The sequence below is a fragment of the Tamandua tetradactyla genome, chromosome 9 (genome assembly GCF_023851605.1).
Source record: "Tamandua tetradactyla isolate mTamTet1 chromosome 9, mTamTet1.pri, whole genome shotgun sequence".
In the NCBI taxonomy this organism is placed as follows: Eukaryota; Metazoa; Chordata; class Mammalia; order Pilosa; family Myrmecophagidae; genus Tamandua; species Tamandua tetradactyla.
The window spans coordinates 59,926,127-59,945,671 of record NC_135335.1 but is presented as its reverse complement, the minus strand read 5'-3'; the positions used below and the strand labels follow the sequence as shown (position 1 = coordinate 59,945,671).

The window sequence follows — 19,545 nt, the reverse complement described above, 5'->3', positions numbered from 1 at the left end:
CCGAGTGAACGGTCCATATTGTGAATATTATAGTGCTTACCTTTTTTTGTTTTGTTTAGATAAACATAAGTAGAAATTCAGCTGTTCTTCCCATTACCCAGTGGGCTCATTCATGCCCCAGAGAGGATTCCTACATGAGAACCCATTGGGAAGGGCATCAAATACAGGGGAAAGGGGTCCTTGGCAAATCGTAACCCGGCTCAGGCTGCTTATCTGCTCTGCCCTCCATGGCCATGTGTGTAAAATGGAAATAACCGAAATACTTTCCTCATAAAACTGTTGCGAAGATGAAAAATATTAATACCTTAAGGTCCTCAGAAGGGAGCCTGGTGTCAGAAAAGGCTGGTATTATCTGCCATGACTACCACACCCAGCGCCACTGCCTCACCCGCCACTCCTCCCGCCTGAGCACCTGAGGCCAGAGCTCAGAACTGAGAAGGGCATTTGGGTGGCAGAAGCACAGAAGAAACAGGTGAAGGCAAAGAGCCCATGAGCTATTGGGTTGCGAGGAAAGGCCAACAGAGGCCCGGGACCAGACCCTGAGAAGAGACCCTGTTGGAAGGCCAGAGCAGGAAGGGATTCTAGAAGACCAGAGCACTGGCCATTGGCGAACAGGGAAGGAGAAAGGGGAGCTGAGGGGCTGGTCCTCCCAGCCAAGAAAGACAACTGGAGGATGGAAGCCAAGGGCTTCTCTAAAAAATGTTTTTATTGTTTGTTTATTTTATAAAAGACTCCTTCTCAGATATCCTTTCATCACTTTAAAGGAAAGCGATATTAAGAAAAAGATTTGTCTGTGCCAATATTGATTTTCCCATAGTGTAGAATATTTGTTTTGCTTCCTGTCTTTGAAATCACTTGGATGAAATCAATTGCATTTCTAAAATAACAACTCATTCTAATGCTACACCCAATCATCATTTAAATTAATGCAGATTCTAACTTAGGGACCTCCGTGATACTGTCTAGTTAAGAATGACTAGATAAGCCATGTGATGAACAGCTATAGTCAGAATACTATTTAGTTAATCAATCAATGAATCAGCAGCAGATACTCCATTGGTTGTGTTGGTGAAATCTTTCTTCTAAGGGACCAGCTCCTCTTTAGTCCAAGTGTTTTCAGTAAAAAAACTCTTCCCCAAGTCAGAAGGTGCACACTCAACTCACACTTGGCCCCAAAACTGACCAGCCACAGGGAACCTCACCTACCCGTCCCTCCAGGGATCTGAGAAACCCAAGGCCAAGATCTTAGGTGGACTACTTTCTTTCTGAACATCCAAACATCATTTAGGGAGGAAAAGTCACATCCAAGCTAGATAGAGCTAAAATATAGGAGCAGAAGCTCGTTCTCCTTCTTTGTCCTTCTTCTCAGCCTATGGTCTGTTCTCCCTGTATTAGTTTGTTAAGCTGTCAGAATGTGGTATACCAGAAATTGAAATGACATTTAAAAAGGGACTTTAATAAATTACAAACTTACAGTTCTAATGCCATGAAACTGTCGAAATTAAAGCACCTTGTAGAGATTACCTTCACTCAAGAAAGGCTAATGCCATCCAGAATACCTCTGTCAGCTGGGAGGGCACATGGCTGGCAACTGCTGGTTGCCTTGCTCCTGGGCTCCATTACTTACAGCCTCTGTTTCCTGTGAGGATTTCTCCCTAGACATCTATGGGTCTTAACTCAGCTGCTCCAGGACAAAACTCTGGGTTTTGGCTCTTAGCTTAGCATCTACCAGGGCTGGAGAGTTCTTTTCAGGTTCTGGCTATTTCTGTGAGTCCTTGCTTAGCATCCAGGCTATTTCTGTCTCAATCTCCGAACATCTGTCTCGACTCTTTCTGTTGGTTCTGCTCTCTCCAAAATGTTTCCTCTCTTAAAGGATTCCAGTAAACTAATCAAGACCTATCTGGAATGGGTGGAGTCACATCTCCATCTAATCAAAAGCTTATGCCTACAATTGGGCACACCACATCTCCACAAAGATAATCTAATCAAGAGTTTCCACTCTGTGGTGTTGAATCAGGATTACAAGATTGGATCAGAATTAAAACATAGCTTTTCTGGTGTGCATAATAGATTCAAACCAGCAAACTCCCTAACCCATGCAGTTTTCTCTCCCCTGCCTATCCCCTCTGGAGATGGCTGCAGCATTCTCAAATTTAGTCTCCCTTATAAACCAGATACCAAGATGTCCATGGTCACGTAACTTAAGTCCCCAATGACTTATCAGTGGATCCATCAAATATGCGTATACTGTCTTCCCAGTACTTCCAGCTAAACCCTGTATCCAAAGCCACGAACAGAAATATTGTCTTTTCCCAAATTTGAAGTAACTAAAAAGTTTCTTGGGCTAAATTATCATGAAATCATTGCCAAACAGGCCAGGAGGAAAGAGTAAATCTGGTAACCCTCATCCAGTGACAGAATATCTTAACAGACTATCTTGAGAAACCAGAACTCTGCAACACCTTCAGTCTTAATTTTAAGGTCTCAACTAATGCTAGGTACAACAATAACAGAAAAATAATAGTAATTGGTACTTTAAAGGGATAGTGAATTGAATACACAAGTAAAGCAGTTATTTTGCAGTATTATTATAGTCCAGGTCTGTTAGTTTAGATGGCAATTCATATTAGTTTCTGTTTGCTGTTTAATCTTTACCTTGTCCCTGATAACCAGGTTTATGTGTGCCATGCCTTATAATGCAAAGACTAGCGTTAATTGGATTTATTCTCATAATTATTTTTCTCATAATAACCTCAATTTATTGTAAAGAGAGTGGAGTCTTACAGATGAAGTCCTTGCACCAATTATTTAGGGATGAAGCAAATCCCTAAAATAGGAAACTAGAAATGAGATGGAGGGCCTTTGCTAGGTGGGAAGATAAATCTCTCTCTTCAACTTTTTTGTGAAAGAAATGACCAAAACGTTTAATAGTAAATTTAAAAAATGGAGCCACTTGGAACTAAACTATGGGTCTACAAATGGAAAAACTCTCTTTTCCTGGAATCTCATGGAGAATTAGAGAGATCTGCAAACCCAGAGAGGAAGAATCAAATTCTCTATATTTAAATTCTATATACTATGTTTTTATGTCCCATTTGTTACCTATTAGAGTTCTAGGGAAATAGTTTGAATGTTCCAGCTTCAAAAGAAACCGAAGAAAGGTTTTATGGGTCCCTTCTTGAATGAATTTGTAAAAATAGAGGACAGCGCCCCACCTTTCCAAGCTTGGACTCCCCGAGTGGGAGCCCTCACCAAGGAAAGAGAACCCAAGAATATTCAAGCTGGGTGGCAGAGATAGTTCATTTGTCCAATAAATTCCTCAAAGAATGTCTTCTTCTAAAATAATCATCGCAGTCCTAGACTTCATTTTTTATTAAGAAAGGTGTCATTTTCTTGAACTAAGTAATGCATTTATATAATGACTATCAAAAGTTGTGGGGCAGATTTACAGATAGATATATAGATATAAATATAGATATAGATATAGATCTCCATTTGTTTATTGGCTCTGCACACATATATCCAGAAAACTTGCATAAGCATGAAGTTATTAAAATGACAAAGGACGCACAGTAAGAAGATATCAATTTTCCTTCTTGTCTGTTTATCCATTGTCTGCTTTCTCAGCCCCCTTTTATTTCTTTGATTTTATTTTGTTTCACCTTTTTTTAATATATAAAGGAGTCCTAACCATTTTCCATTATTAAGATCAGTGTTGATAGGGCATTAAAAACTAAAAATATACATTCATAAAATTAGATAAACACCAAGTTTGTCTCCATTAGAGACATATGCATCGACTGCAAAACCTCTGAGAATACTGACAAGCACATTTCTGGTTGACTGTTTACATAATTAATAGGCATCCACATAGCTATGTTCAATCTTTTGAAATCATGTGGTGTTCAAAGTGCTCTAAACCTTTCAGAGATCTTGGCCATTTCCTAATTAAAATTATTCTTTAATGTATGCTGCTGTCACCATGAGAATCTCAATCAGTTCATTCTCCAACCCCTGCTTGTTTATTCTACAACAAGTGAAAATCTGTACTCTCCTCTGGTTCCTTCATGTATAAACCTTTTAATATTTGACATGATGTCATATGTTGCTTTTCTTCACCATCTGACTTTGAACATGTAATTGAGAACAAAAATGGAGCATTGAAAATTTTTGTTGTCTTGCAAGGCAGGTGGTCGTTGACTATCGGTTGGTAACTAATAGAAATTAATTTCCCTTTCTTCTTGAGATGTTTTGCAGCTAATAGTACTCATTAATTTGGAGACATTGGCATCTATACAAAGGCGACTAGCATTTTGTAGCAAAAAAAAAAATACAGTTTAAACTGAAAATCCTTTGCTCATGATACCTACAGCTTGACACATCGAGTAACTTGAATTCTTTCATTTACTGAAGATCATGTTCAACTACCTTTAGTGGGTTGCTGAGCCAAGTATGGTCTGGCATCTACTTAATTTTATCCAAAAGAGAAGGAGGAGAAGAAAGAGAAGAGTAGGAAGACATCTAATGAGCAATTCAATGGGCAGTGTTCATGCACACACAGAATGCAGCAAAGGATAAAATGAAACACGTATGCTCACTTTTTAATTATTTTACTTTCTCAGTTTTCTAGAGGCATTGCTTATATGCCTTACTGTTTTAATGTGTCTATTTTTTTTTTTAACTTTCCTGCTAGAGCATGCCTTTGGGGCACCAGGTTTGGGGTCTTTTCAGGAATCTCTGTATTTAATAACTCAGGCCACTTGTAGTTACAATGAGACCCTAGGGTAGTTCCCCCTGACTTTGAAACGTAACACGGTGGTTCCCAGCATATTTGGAATCCAAACACCAGCAGCCATTTCAAAACAAACATGGCATGCCAGCGTAAATGGTGGCCAAACGCTTACTTGACAAAGAATCTCCTCCTCATTACCTTCTTGTTACAGAGGGAAGGAACATATGAAATGACCTTGGGGTATACGACGGTCTTTTCAATTTAATTTAAACAGTCTTTTGGAAAAAAGAAATGCCACAGACTAAAGTTGTTTTGCATACTTTTGTTTGGCAATCACTGACTTAGAAACAACAAAGAGACGATCATCAATATTCTGAACACTTTTTCAAGTGAATTTTATTAAATGAGCCCAAGATATTCACATATGTCCCGATGAGTGGGACCAAGAAATCCTGGCCTTTTATCTTATTTACTTTACCTCTATAGACTGTTTTAATGTGTTTGCTGAATGTATGAATGAATGGATGAATTAATGAATGGAATTCTAACTTATTTTCTGAATAATTTCAAAGTCTTCAAAGCAAATGTTCAAAATCTTAGTAATTTCTGAAAAAAGTCTCCAAATAACTGTTTCTGAAAAATAACTCCAAATCCTTCACAGAATTAATGCTCATATGATTTGTGGGAGCCATCCTTCAAGATTGCCCCATCTCTTGGATTTCACACCCTTTCGTGGTTGCTCCCCTCAGTAAATCAGAGCTGGCCTGTGTGAGAGGGAGAGTGCTGCAGCAGGGAAGTGGGTGGCCTCCGAGAGCAGGTCATCAGCAGCCCTTCTCCCCCTCTTGTTTTCTTGACTCCCTCACTGTATCAGTCAGGGATCTCCAAAGAAACAGAACCAACAATATATATAAGAATATATACACATGTGTATATTGTAATGAGTTAGCTGATGTGGTTTTGGGGGCTGGCAAGTCCAAATTCTCTTGGGCAGACCAGAAGCTGAAGTCTGGTAAGGGTGATACTGAAGTCTTAAGCCAGAATTCCTTTGGACAAGAAGCTCAGCAAAGAGTTGCGGGTTTAGTCTTGAGGCAGAATTTCTTCTGATCCCAAGAACCCTCAATTCTTTTCTCTTAATATCTTCAACTCATTGGATGAGGCACACCCACATTGTTAAGGGTCATCTCCCTAAAATGCACTGTAACACCCATCTGTGAAATACCTCTGCAGGACAACTAGGACAGCGCTTGACCTGACGACTGGATACCGTCATTTAACCAAGTTGACAAAAATAAAAAATAAAACTAGCCATCCTACTCACTCAGGGGTAAGCCTGGTCAACATCCTAAGGACACTCAAGCAGCCCATGGAGAAGTCCACATAGGAGGAGGCAATTTCCCAGCCCCCGCTTGCCCACCATCCAGGGGAACCACATTCAGGACAGAGCTTCCAACCTCAGTTAGGCCTTCAGGTCTTCCAGCTCAGATCCCAGACATTATGGAATAGACACAAATCATCTTGCTGATCCTTGTCTTAAAATCCTGCACATAAAATGAAGAAATAGTAAGTTATGATTATTATTTTCAGTCACTGGATTGTGGGGTGATATGTTATGCCAAACCTGGCTGGTCATCTCATGATCTTCTCAACCTTTCCTTCCGATATTTTCAGTGAATCTTCCCTTAATTCCCCACAGGCATGCTCTAACGGAAAAGTTAAAAAAAAACAAAAGCCCAATTTTTTGCTAAAAAGAAGAAAAAGCAACCAAAGGGAAGCTTGGCACTGCATCTTATAGACAGGAATTAGAAAGACCATATGGGGAGGTAGAATGGATGGAAGGGACCACATGGCTATGAGCAAGACTTCTTTCAAAATGTGCTGCAGGCACCTCCTAGGAAGCTGTGAAGCCCCTTTCCAAATGTCCTGTCCCATTTATCACTCCCCAGTATGTTATCCAAGTAAGTTCTTTAATCTCTGGCCCACATTTTCTCATGATCCAATAAAAATAATATATTACAATAATATGTTACTAATGTATTAACTTTGAGAGTAAGTTAAAATAATGGATGTGAACTAGCATTTTAAATTAAGAGGCAGAATAAAAATACTTATGGACATTATTTGAGAAATAACACTTTAAGGTGATAATTTTAAAATATCTTCTTTCCTTTCTTTCCTCCTTCCTTCCTTCTTTCCCTCCCTCCTTCTTCCTTCCTTCCTCCCTACCCCTTTCTCCTTCCCTTCCCCTCCCTCCTTCCTTCCCCCTCCCTCCTTTCCCTCTTCCCTCCCTTCCTTCCTTCTCTCCTTCCACAAATATTTATTTAGTACCAAGACCCAGGCATTATTTTGGGCACTGGAAACTTTTGTATAAGGGAGATGAGATAGGAATATTAAGTAGGAAATAATCTAATTTAAAATCTTATAAATTTTTAAAAATCAACTTTAAATGAAAACCCTCAGCCCTTAATAACTGATTATAAGAATTGTTGCATAGTTCTACCTTTGTAACCTGGGGTGTTTCTTCCACTTTGTTTTTTGGTTTTGTTTTGTTGGTTTTTTGTGTTTTGTTTTTTTTTTTGCTTTCAGAGTAAAGGTTCTATTTCATGACTTCTGCCAAGGTTAATTTCCGCTCACGCTGAGGATAAAGGCGGTAACTCATATCTCAAAGCCCTAAATCGGAAAGCTTTCAGCTAACACAAAGAAAGCAGACAAAAGCAAAGCATCCTGTTTTCTCTCAGAAACTAACAGAATTCACGTTTTCTATCTCTTCTTTACAAAGCAGAGTGCTATGTTTCAAGCCAGCCTATTTTATATTAGAAAAGAACTCATTAAGATAAGTGGCAATTAACATCTATGCTGCAGTAAAAGTGCCTCTGACATTAAAGAAGAAAATATCAAACATGGGCTCTTTTAGATAAACTGAAATGTTTCTGCAGGGGGCCTTACAATATATTTGCTGTCCTTTGTTTCAAACATTACTGAGACATTAACAGATTTAAATTTATCATAAATCAGCTTGAAAGTAACAGGCAATATTGCCAATATTGTGAAAGTGGCCGTTAAGAACACAAAGCTGTGTGTGTCTACTGATTACACACACACACGCGCACACACTCACGTGCAGGGAGGCTAGACCTCCTGTGAATAAGTGATTTCAAACCTTGATGACTCAAAATTTCCATTTTTAATCCTTAGAAAGAACATGAGTTTCTGTGATTACCCAATGCCATGACTTTATTAAAAGTGAAGGGAGGGATTCAGTGGTAGAATTCGCACCGCTGCCATGCAGGAGGCCCGGGTTCCATTCCCAGTCCATGCACTTCCCCAAAAACAAACAAACAAAAATTCAACAAATGCTGCTGCAATAATGGGATACTCACACAGAAAAATAATGAAATGTGAACCCACCATACAACATACAAAAAAAAAAAAAGTGAATGGAAAACCCTCAACACATCTTGTGTGCATCCATATATAAGGTGCATATGTTTCAACCCCGTACTATCTATGAACTCACCCTCCCTGTAATATGCAACGGTAGCTTGTTCACTGCAATAAGCACTTATAAGTTGCGAGGAATAAAAATGCATTCTGGGCATCTCTGTCAATAGGAGTTTGTTGTAAGTTTCCAGAGAAATGTGAAAGGGACAGGAAACTGTTTCCACAGCCGCAGCCAGGTCTCATTGAAAACCAGCTCACAGTCCAGGATACAGAAGCTGCTTTAGGGGTGACACGCAGGAACCCCGAGCTCTGAGAAGCAAGTGCTTTCTGCAGCCCTTGCTCAGAGCTTTGGGGGTGTGGGGTCTCTACCTCGGCAAAGCCTGCTGCTATTATCCCAGGCTTTTCCCTCTTGCTTCTTTCTGCCCAGTTCTATGGGCTTCTCTACTGGGCTTCTCTGCCCAGTTCTATGTCACTCTCCAAAGTCTTGAATTCAGACTTGCACAGAGAGAAACTGAGTTTGGAGCCATAGATAAGTATCCAGCGTCAGACACAACTCGCTCACCAGGCTACCTTATCCGCCGCCGCTTAGCGTAGCTACCATTGGGTCAGGGTGAGACCCAATGACATTTAGCTATGGTATAATCCTACAGTAATCACCTGTGCACGTGTCCTCAAATGAGAGATCTTTGGGATATAATGGGTATTCTTGAACATTTAAAGGAGGTGAGCCAGTCAGTTATTTTGATCATATGAAAGGAATTTTCCTGAAAAATGTTGAATAGCATTCAAAGTATAACAAGCAAAGTCAACATATACACATTAATTTTACTCTAAATTTGAAAAGCTAAATTAAAAAATGAGATTTGAAACAAAAGAGTAATTTCATGAGTTTTACATATTAATCAGCCTAATAAATCAATCTAATATAACACTAATGTTTTGATAAATTGGACACATCCACTTCATGGAATGAGTTCTAGAAAATAAAAATCAGTGTCTTTTCTAGTTCATTCCTTTGGTCTTAATATTACTGAAGAAAAGCATTCAGTTTGCCACATTTTGGATTTTCCACTAGAATATTTCATTGTGCATGTGGTAGCTTGAAGCTGTTTGTACCCCAGAAAAACTTGTTCTTAAACTTAATCCATCCCTATGAGTGTGAACCCATCATAGGACTTTTGGATAGGGTTACTTCAGTTAAGGAGTGGTCCACTTCAATCAGAATGGGTCTTAGTCCAATTATTGGAGAGGGAATGGAATTCAGACAGAAAGAACCACAGATGGAGCAGCCAGAAGCCGAACCTCAAGGCAACTCAGAAGAGGAGGGAGGGATCAGGAAACACCTTGTGTCACGCCATGTGAAAGACTTAGGACCAAGGATCACCAGCAGTCAGCTCCAGTCTTGGGAGAGGAAGCTTCACCTTGATGATACCTTGATTTGGAACTTTTACCTAACATCAGAGCCACGAGACATTCAGTTCCCATTGTTTAAGCCAGCTCATTTCATGGAATGAAATGCACCAAAATGATCAACACGTAAACTTGCTAGAACCATCTCTAGAACCTTGCTTTTCAAAGTGTGGCCTGGGGTCCTGGGTGTTGGTTAGAGGAAGCCTAATGTCAGACCCCACCTCACCCTCACTGCATCAGAATCTTCAGTTTAGCAAGACAGTTTGCATGCACATGAAGTTTGAGAATCACTGATCTATAGTAAAAACATCTCTCAAATACCCCATCAAGTTTACTCCAGAAGTTAGAGATCAGGCTATGATATTAAGATATTACTCACATTTGATGGTGTAAATGTGCTTTTTGTTGAATTGTAATGTTGGTGGTATAATGAGGCACTGTGCTTATTTGACATTTGCAGTCTTAGAGTTCTCTTCTGTGTGACCAGAAGTCTGAATTGAAGCCCTAAAGTGTCCAGTATAATAGATAATTATGATCTGCCTAATTTAAACTCATTTTTGGAAATGTTGTTATATTGATTTTTTATCATGTTAACATGTCTGTAACAAAACTTGTCAATTTGACCATTTTTAAACGCGCAGTTCAATGGCATTAATTACACTTTATAATGTTGTGCTACCATCAACACCATACATTACTAAAACCTTTGCATCACCCAAAACAGAAACTGTACCTAAGCAATAACTCCCCTTTCCCACTTTCCCCAGCCCCTGGTAACCCCTAATCTACTCTATCTCTGTAAATTTGATTTTCCTAGGTATTTCATACAATACTTATTCTGTGTCTGGCTTCTTTCACTAAGCATCATGTTTTCAAGGTTTAACCATGTTGTAGCATGTGTCAGTAATCCATTCCTTTTTATGGCTGAATAATAACCCATAGTATGTATAGAACACATTTTGTTTTTCCATTCATCTGTTGACGGACACTTGGTCACATCTCCCTTCTGGCTACTGTGTATAGCGATGCTAGGAGCCTTGGGGTACAAGTATAGGTTTGTCTCTGCTTTCAGTTCTTTGGGATGCATACCTAGGAATGGATACAATATGGATTTTTGAAGACATAATTTACTTTTTTAAAAGTTTGCCACACTCAAAAAAAAGTGCCTTTTAAGCTTGCCTTTCAAAGATTGTGAACAATTGCTTCTCCTTTCCTCTCCCCAATGAAACCCTTACCCTTTTTTTTTCCCTTTTTGAGCCTTTCTCAGCTTGCTGAGCCAATCATGCTCAGAGCACCGGGGCCTGGGGCGGTCTTTCCCTGCTCTTGCTGCTTTTTCTTCTATCTTTGCTTTTACCTGCCTGCCTTGGCCCCCATCAGAACCAAATATAAAATCCAGCCGCACCCAGTGTCTTCCCTGATTAGCTTCAGCCACTAGCGCCCCTCCTTTCGCCTGTGATCCCACAGCACGTTTGTGCCTCTGTCTGTCTTGTTATTCAGTGACGATTGTGATAGTGCGTTGAATATGCTCGTTACAAGTCAGAAGGAGCCCCAGAGCCTTGGGCTGCGCACATGTCACCAGCGTGGAGCACTACTGACCAATGCCAGAGCAGTCCCTGTGGCCAGGGTGTGCCCCAGGTGATGGAGTGACATCATCTCCAGCTTGGAGCTCCTTAGAAATACACAATCTGAGTCACCCACACCCTCCCTGCCTCCCCCACTCCACCCCCAGAATCTGCATTCTAACAAGATCCCCTGTGATTCTTTTCCCATTAAAGTTTAAGAAGCCCAGATCTAAAGTTCAATGTTGCCTAACCATTCTCCATCTACCTCTTTAATAAGGCCCTTTAATTTATGAAATCGAGTGCCCTGGGTAAAGAATCTGGGCCAATGAAAGCAAGGGGATAGGGGGTGCCATCCCCAGCTATTTGTAGCTTGATAAGGGAGGAGAGAGAAAGCAAATGCACCTTGGAGTTGGCAGGAATGCAGTGATGATGCTTTCAGGAATTTGGAATGGGACCTGTGCCCCCTAAGTAGTGGCCAGTGGCTTTCAGACTGATGTGGAATGTCTCCAGGTGAGGGAAACTGAGAATTCCAAAGCAAAATCCATTTCAAGTTGCTCGTCTTTCCCAATATCTACCCACCCGTCACGATTTTCATTTCAACCTCCCATTCAGGGCTTCTCTTCACCCACTTCAGGAATAAAGGGCAATTTCTCACCCTTCCAGAATCTTACTGCATATTTATGTGAACTGAGTTTCTCAATACTTGCATCTATAAAAGTCAAAAATATAAGTAGATAATTTCTATAGAAAACAGTAGGTGGATGCTGACCTGTCTCATCTTAGTAATAAGCAATATTCTTTTAGGAATACATAAGATAGCTTTTTTAAAAGCCATACCCAATCCATCTCATTAAGAGATGCACTTTCAATAAGATTATGCTTTATGTTTAGTACTTAGGAATCAAGATTTGTATGCTTTCATAATTGCATATTTTTCATCTACTTTTGCTAATAATAACTATGATGAAAACTCAATCCAAAAGAAAAAAATGAACTCTTAGAACCTATTGTTACAGGAAACAAAAGGATATATGTCTGTGTATGGATGTGCATGTGTGTTGTTTCAATGAAACATTGAAGGCCTATTTTTTTTTTTTATCTCCTAGCTATGATTTGAATTTTTTAAGGAAAAAGCCGTAGAAGTTTCTTTAAACTGGAATTGCTTCATAATCTGAATTTTATTACTTCAAGCTCTGAGCCTTTCATTAAGGCCTCAAAGAAAAATAAAACTTCTGAAGAGTTCCATTAGGCATGAACTTTGAACCAGTTTCTCAGAAGTAAGAAAGGAAGTGTAGAGGCTTGGCTGTTCTTAAACAACAGTTCTGGTAAAGAGGGTTAGTTCTTGGATGACAGACTTTGATCTCCATTTAAGGCTTTCACTCTTTAGAAAAAAAAAGATAATGTATTAGGTTGAAAGCTGGAAAAACTCAACTTGGCCTTGAGTTTACAGAGAAATTAGCACCCATTCCTTAACATTCCAGAAACAAACTATTTCAGCTGCAAAACAAATGGTTTCTTTGAATTAACGCACAACAAATAAGGGTGTCTGGAGTTCCTTTTAAACAATGGGCCAACTATATTTTTTCCCATCCTGCTACCCTCTCCTTGTTCAATGGTGCACTGTCTAGCAGTGGCAAACTGCCCTCAAGCTCAGAATCCGGGATCTCCCCTGCCAGTGACCTCATGTGACCCTGACCTTGTTAGGATAGATAGACACCATGTAGTTGTTCCATTATAAGTAGAAAAGTAGAAACAAAGGGAAATATTCTTAAATACTTCTCAGATTGTCAATTCAAGTGAAGGGCATGTTTTGTTTTGTTTCTTTTCCTGATGATCATTGCAATAAGTGGGAAAAGTTTCTTTGGTAATTTTCAATGACAAAAAAAAATGAGCATGAAATTTATTTTCTAAAGTATGTCCTTTAGGGTTTTCCCTACTCTGCTTCAAACGGCAACAGTTTGAGAATGATATACAGGCTGTGACTTAGGAAATGTTGAGCTGAGTACTGAATGCAGGGAGCAAGCATTACATATTGATTTCTGCTGCAGGATTTCAATCTGATGAGAAAGATTATTTACAAAATGGTTTGGGAATTTTTCTTAGTTTGTTTTGGGTCATTTTGATGTTTGTCATAAAACTTGAGAAAAGGGTTACCAGGGCCACCCACCCCTGCAGGCTCAGCTCCCTCCAGATCCTGGAGTCCACCCAGACTGTAGTCAGAAAGCATCTAAGACAGAGTTCTGCGGTATTCCAAGAAACATGCCAGTCCACCTGTCACCTAGGACTTGGGCTTCTGCTTTTTCTGGATTTGCCACGTTCCATCTGTTCCCTGTTTGTAGGGACATATTTCTCGAGGCCAAGAATCTAACCTGAAAACCAGATAGTACCTCAGTGCCATTAAGCAAGTTGCTTACTCCACTCTGGTGATCCCTGTTCCTCCCTGGATGCAAGACTCCTGTCCTTGACTAGGACCTTCCTAGTTTCTGGGAAGAATTCACTGGTACCACCTGCTTACCTGCTCACTGCTCCCCTGCCCAACTGTTCATCTCCAATTCCAGGCTCCTTCCTGAGCACCATGCTTGCGATGCCAGTTACCTATTGGAGAATTATTCCTGATGCCTCCAACTCAACGTCATATCCTTTCATCAAAGATCCTCAATCTGTTCTTGGACCTTTATTCTGCACCCTGTTCCAACCCTCCATTTAAGACTAGAAACCTTGGCATCATCTTCGAGTCTTCCCTTTCCCTCACAAATCACACAAATTGGCCATTGCTTTTTCTCAGAAATATTTGTGTTTCCTAGACTTCCCTGTCTATCTGCACAGCCTTTATCTCAAGTGCAGATCCTTGCCATCATTTACCTGGACACCTGCAAGAGCCTCCCACCTGATCCCACTGACCCCAGCCTTCCCTGCTCTAGGCATCCCCCTCATGCCAACCACACCATCTTCAAAACAAACCTGACCAGGCCGGTCCCCTTCTTCGAACCTTCTACTGGCGTTCCATTGCCTGCAGAATAAAATGCAAACCTTCACTCTGAAATATAGACTCATGTCCCAGTTTGGATCTCTGCTGTACTTGCTCTTTCCGTCTGTCCATGGATAATGTTACTCATTGACTTTCAAGACACTTTAAATTTAAAAGCCAGAGCAAGTGAAAAATACTCTGAAATACATTGTTTCTCATGTATCTATGAAACTAACTACTACTAAATGGCATCTGCCCTGTGTGCACAAATTGTTGACAAGTGACACCATCTGCCCCCCAAACTAGAGCCCACATTCCTTTTCACCTCCTAATCTCTAAATTTACTCATATGTCTTTCATAAGTTGCCCTGTAGCCTTCCCATTAGTGCAGGTATTTTCCTACAGAAAGTTAGGTGCACTTATGAGCTTTTAAGTAATTCCATAAAATACTGGAAACATGAATCAGCCCAATGTGGCTTTCCTGCTTTTATATACAGAAATGGCACTTCAATGAAACTCTTTTGTGGAATCCTACACTTAGGCTTCTAATCTTTTCAGAGGCAATTCCTAAATGCTTATTATATAATATTATTTTATTATGCAACAAAGCCTTCATTATATTGATATCAATTGAGTTCCTTTTCCGCAGCAAATGCTGTATGCACTTTGAAATACAGAGATGGCTATGACATAGTCATGTCTTTAAGAAAATTTGGGAAGTCTCTGGGAAAAAGACAGATGTACAGCTTCGTTGCTGTTCCAGGTAGTATGAAATGCTGAACACGGGATGCCACGGGAGCTCTAGAAACTTTCTAGAGCAAATGACATGAGATGATTGGAGAACATCAAAAGTGATCATTTCATAAATGAGGTGCATGATGTGTTTACAGAGGAAAAAGCATAGTGCCTGTAGGGAAGGATACGTCCTCCAACAGAGCAGATGCAGAAGATGTGTGAGAGGAGTGGGAGGAGAGGACACCTCGAACTGAGACGGGGGGAATGTGCTGGGTCCCAGTTTCCTGCTCTGCTGGGTAGTGCCCTCTGTGTTGTCCTCAAGGGCACTGAACTGGGAGATGGCATAATTGGATTTCTTTATTGTATCTGCCAGCAAAGCCCACAAAGGATGAGAAAATGGGTCTGAAAGTTAGAAAGTTCCCCTCTGCCTTAAGGTCTGGTAGGGGTGAACAATGCTGCAAGCCACTTTTCCAAGTTTGCAACTATGATAGATGAAATGCAGTACCCCCATTTAGACATGTTCTTAATCTGCATTCCTCTGGGTACAAACCACCTGTAAATAGGATTTCTTGAAGATGTTATTTTTACAACCAAGGTGTGGCCCAACTGATTGAGGATCCAAATTCCAGGAAGCCTTTATAACTAGAAGAAATTCAGACAGAGAGAGGGCCGCAGGGAGGACTTGGAAGCTGGAGGTCAGTGGAATCCAGAAGAGAAAGGAGAGGACACATCCAAGGGATAGGAAAGCTAAGGATTGCCAGCCAGGCAGATGCTACTGACCCCAAGAAGAAACAAGTCTTCCAGCCTCTGAAACCAGGAGACAATAAGGTCCTGTCGCTAAGCCAGCATGATGTGGTATTTGTCACAGCAGTCCAGCAAACTGAGACAACACACTCTAGAGACAAATTAGCAAGACAATGCTCGCTTGTTTCTTATGTTTATCTGCATATGTATGTATTATCTGGAGATTTCTCAAATCTCCAAACATTTTTGTTCCTCACGCTTTTCCCATTCTTCTCTTTCAACTCTGTTTTTATGGACCATTCATAATTCTAGTTTCCTGTGTTTATTACATCATTATGAAAATATCGTGTGTTAATAAGATGTAATTAAGGGAAGGTTGTACAGTGATTGCTGGATTTCTTAAAAGACAGTGTGTGCTGGCTGGTTGGAAAATGTTATGGAGTTAGCTCTGAGTCAGCTATTTGTCTGTCCACTTGGTGTCTCTTGTTGGTCAGGGGCTTTGAACCTTTCTGTGCATGCCATCCTCACTGAGATGAAGGCAGAGCCATGAATCAGCCAACAGAGTGTCGGACACAGTGGGTGTCCTGTAGAGTGTCATGCTGGTTTCTCATAATATTCTGTATTATTGTACGCAATGTCTGTCACTGACAAAAATGGAAAATTAAATCCCTTTTAAATGCAGCCACACGCATGTGTGGAAAATCACTGTTTTATAAATATTCCCACTTTTATGTCAATTCTTCTGATTGCTCAAGCTGTTTTAATTCACTTCTGCCTGGTGGTGGGTTCGTTACCATTTTAGTTTTACTTTACATTGATTACAAAGATGATAAAATTGATTTTTCAGATGCATAGTTGAGCTCTTCATTATTTCAGGGGAAAAAGGTAAAGTATAATGTGTGTGACTTTTGAACTTAGGAAATATAATTTATTACATAACATTTTGAAAATATCATCTTGATTATGAAGATCAAAATAATAGATTACATGAAGCGTTGTTAAATTCTGTCTTTAATCTTATGGATTGATGCGATGTTGCTTTTAGAAATTTTGAAGATCAAAGAGAACTATTTTTAGAGTTTACCTTTAAGATACGTTTCTCTTTTCAGTTATTTGGCTGATTACATTTTCCGCATCCATAGAGGTTTTTGGTTTTTTTTTTTAATCATGACATAGTTACTGATTTGTCTGAGTGCACCAATATTAAAAAAAAAAACTAGTACAATTTTTTTAATAATACAAAAAAAGATACAACTTTACTTACATGAGTAAAAGTGAAATATGTTAATAATATTCCCAAAGAACTCTTTTCTCGCCAAAACCTGTCAAGTGAATTTACTAAAACTAAGGAAAAGAAATTTATACAATATGTCATATTTCATCTGTTGCATTCCCTCTGGATGTTTGCTTTACTTATAAGTGGACTATATCTTTGAAGCAATTTAGCCATACCCACTTAAGAGCTAGGATCTAAAGTCCATGTGGAATGGAAAAACTTAGGTGACATCATTTCATTTTCAACTTTGATTAGTGTTCTCAAATATTAGGTCAGTGTGTGTGTGTGTCTGTGTGTGTGTGTCTGTGTGTGTGTGTCTGTGTGTGTGTGTATGTGAATAGGTGGTAGGACCAGTGTACTGGAGGTTCTTTGGGGTTCACAAAGAAGTAATTTGGCCCCATTAGTTCTACCAGTTCAGGTCTAACACAGCTTAGATCCTACGATCCTGCCTGGAGCAATGATGGATGATTCCCTGAGCAAGCCTGGGACCTTCCACTTACCTCTGAGTACGCAGCACCTGCTCCTGGAGAGGGTGCAGGATGCTGCTACAGCTTGTCCAGCTCTTCACCCTGCAGCAGCTTGGTAAGGGGCACCAGTATAAAGAAGCATGGTAGTTCTGGTCATGTTTTAATGCCTTGTAATTCATTTGGTATTACAATTAAGGTCATGAACTCTTTCAAAAACCTGAATGAAGCTATGGGCATCATCTCATGACCACCTTGATATGGACTCACAGAGTTACAAAACTCTGCACACAAATTCAGGGCTACTCAACAAGTGGAGAATCCCTTCTATGGTCCCTGGGAAACCCAGATTGGGAACCTCTGTTTTAAAGGTCTGCTTAAATAAAATAAAGGAAAAATATAATTTGAATGTAAAGAAATGGTTTTATTTAGAATTTTAAAGTACTTTGATGAGATAGAACTTCCTTCTCTAAAAGGAACTACTTGAAATTAAAAGAAATGTTTTGAACTACTTACAATTAGCTCAAGAAATACACATTCAGATAACAGAGTACAAAACAAGGATGCATAAGGGTATATAAGATGTTCAGAATTCAACTCAGTGGATAGTTTAAAGCTAAATAGTAAGGAGAAAAGAAAATGGGAAGCATTGATATTTAGAAACCAGGTGTGTTCCTAATGAAGTGTGGTTTCTGGGTATTCAGAGTATCATTTTTCTAGCTGACTGTCCAATTATAGTCATTAAGAAGCAGCTATCAGTGAAAAGAAGATGTAGTATGTGGTGTACCCCTGGGCTAAATACTGAACCTCAGTAAGCCTTAGTTTCTTAACCTATAAAATGGGGATAATAATAGTCCCACCTCATTGGGACTCTTAAGAATTCAATGAGCTAATGCCTCTAAAGTGCTTCAGAGGAATCAGGTAGCTAGTAAGAGTTTACTCAGTGGTAATGGCCAATCTTGATTTAAATTGTTTTTAAAAATTTAACCTAATTATATATTCCAGGGATAGTATTTATTTTTCCTAGCTGTAACCTATAAGTTTGGATCTTAAAGATTTTAGCATTTACAAACCAAGTCAATAAAAAGGACTGTACCAAAGAAATGGGATCAAATGCCTTTTACCTCTGGGTTTCTGCAGGCACGTGAGTCTTGGTCACTGATGGCCAAAATTCATCTTTTTTAGTAACTGTCCAGAGTTTTATATAAAAGTACTTTCTGTCTATTGGATAAAAGACTCCTGGGTTTTCCAGCCCAGTAATAATTATTATTTGTAAATTCATAAAATTTAAACTCTGCTGGCAAACTTAGCGTGTGGGACCAAGCCCCAAAATTAGGAATTTTAACCATCCATTCTCACAGTGAAGGCAGCTTGGCAGAGGCTACAGTCTCAGCCAGTCACTATGTCACTGATCTAAAACACAGGAAAGCAAAGATTTTAATAACAGAAGTCTAGCACATACCACCAAATTATTTAGCTCTCAGCAGTATTGAGGGGAGGACTTCAAAAGCTGTAATCTTTCCATTAGCGTATCGTAAAAATCAATTGATCACAGCATTTTCTATGTTTAACATAAAAATATATCCTTGTATATTTGCATGGTAATGTTATATAGTAAAAGTTTTGGTTTGCTAAAGCTGCCAGAACGCAATTGTGATGGTTAGGGTCATATGTCAACTTGGCCACATAATGGTTCCCAGTTGTCTGGTCAAGGAAGCACTGGCTAAATTGTTACTGTAAGGACATTTCATGGACGTGCATCATACAAAGTTGATTACAATTGTGGCTAATTACATCCACAATCAACGAAGGAGAGTGTCTTCAGCAGTCAGAAAATTTTCATCCAGTCAGTTGAAGGCTTTAAAAGGAGAGGTAGTGACTTCAGCAGTCAGAAGAGAGAATTTCCTTCTTTATTTCAGTCAGACAGCTTCTCCCGGGGAATACATTGAAAACCTTCGTTGGAGTTCCCAACTTGCAGCCTACCCCACAGAATTTGGACTTCTGTATCCTCACAGTTGTGCGAGACACTTTTGTAAAATCTCATAATATCTACAGATATCCCCTGTTGGTTCTGTTTCCCTAGAGAACCCTGACTAATACAGCAATATACCTGAAATAGGCTGGCTTTTAACAACAGGGATTTATTAGCTTATGAATCCATGGTTCTGAGGCTGTGAAAATGTCCCATTTCAGGCATCGACAAGACAATATCTTCT

The 19,545-nt window shown here is 39.6% G+C and overlaps 1 protein-coding gene and 1 long non-coding RNA gene across 2 annotated transcripts in view; one reads left to right on the top strand and one right to left on the bottom strand.

Moving 5' to 3' along the window:
* CTNND2 (catenin delta 2) overlaps nucleotides 1-19,545 on the top strand; it is a 990,776-nt gene that overhangs the window by 613,727 nt on the left and 357,504 nt on the right. The gene's annotated exons all lie outside the window — the stretch shown is intronic.
* Nucleotides 3,496-14,261, bottom strand: LOC143647161 (uncharacterized). Its single transcript, XR_013157882.1, has 3 exons — nucleotides 14,104-14,261; nucleotides 13,658-13,737; nucleotides 3,496-6,270 (listed from the first exon to the last, which is right to left on the bottom strand). It is a non-coding gene; the product is annotated as an uncharacterized LOC143647161 (long non-coding RNA).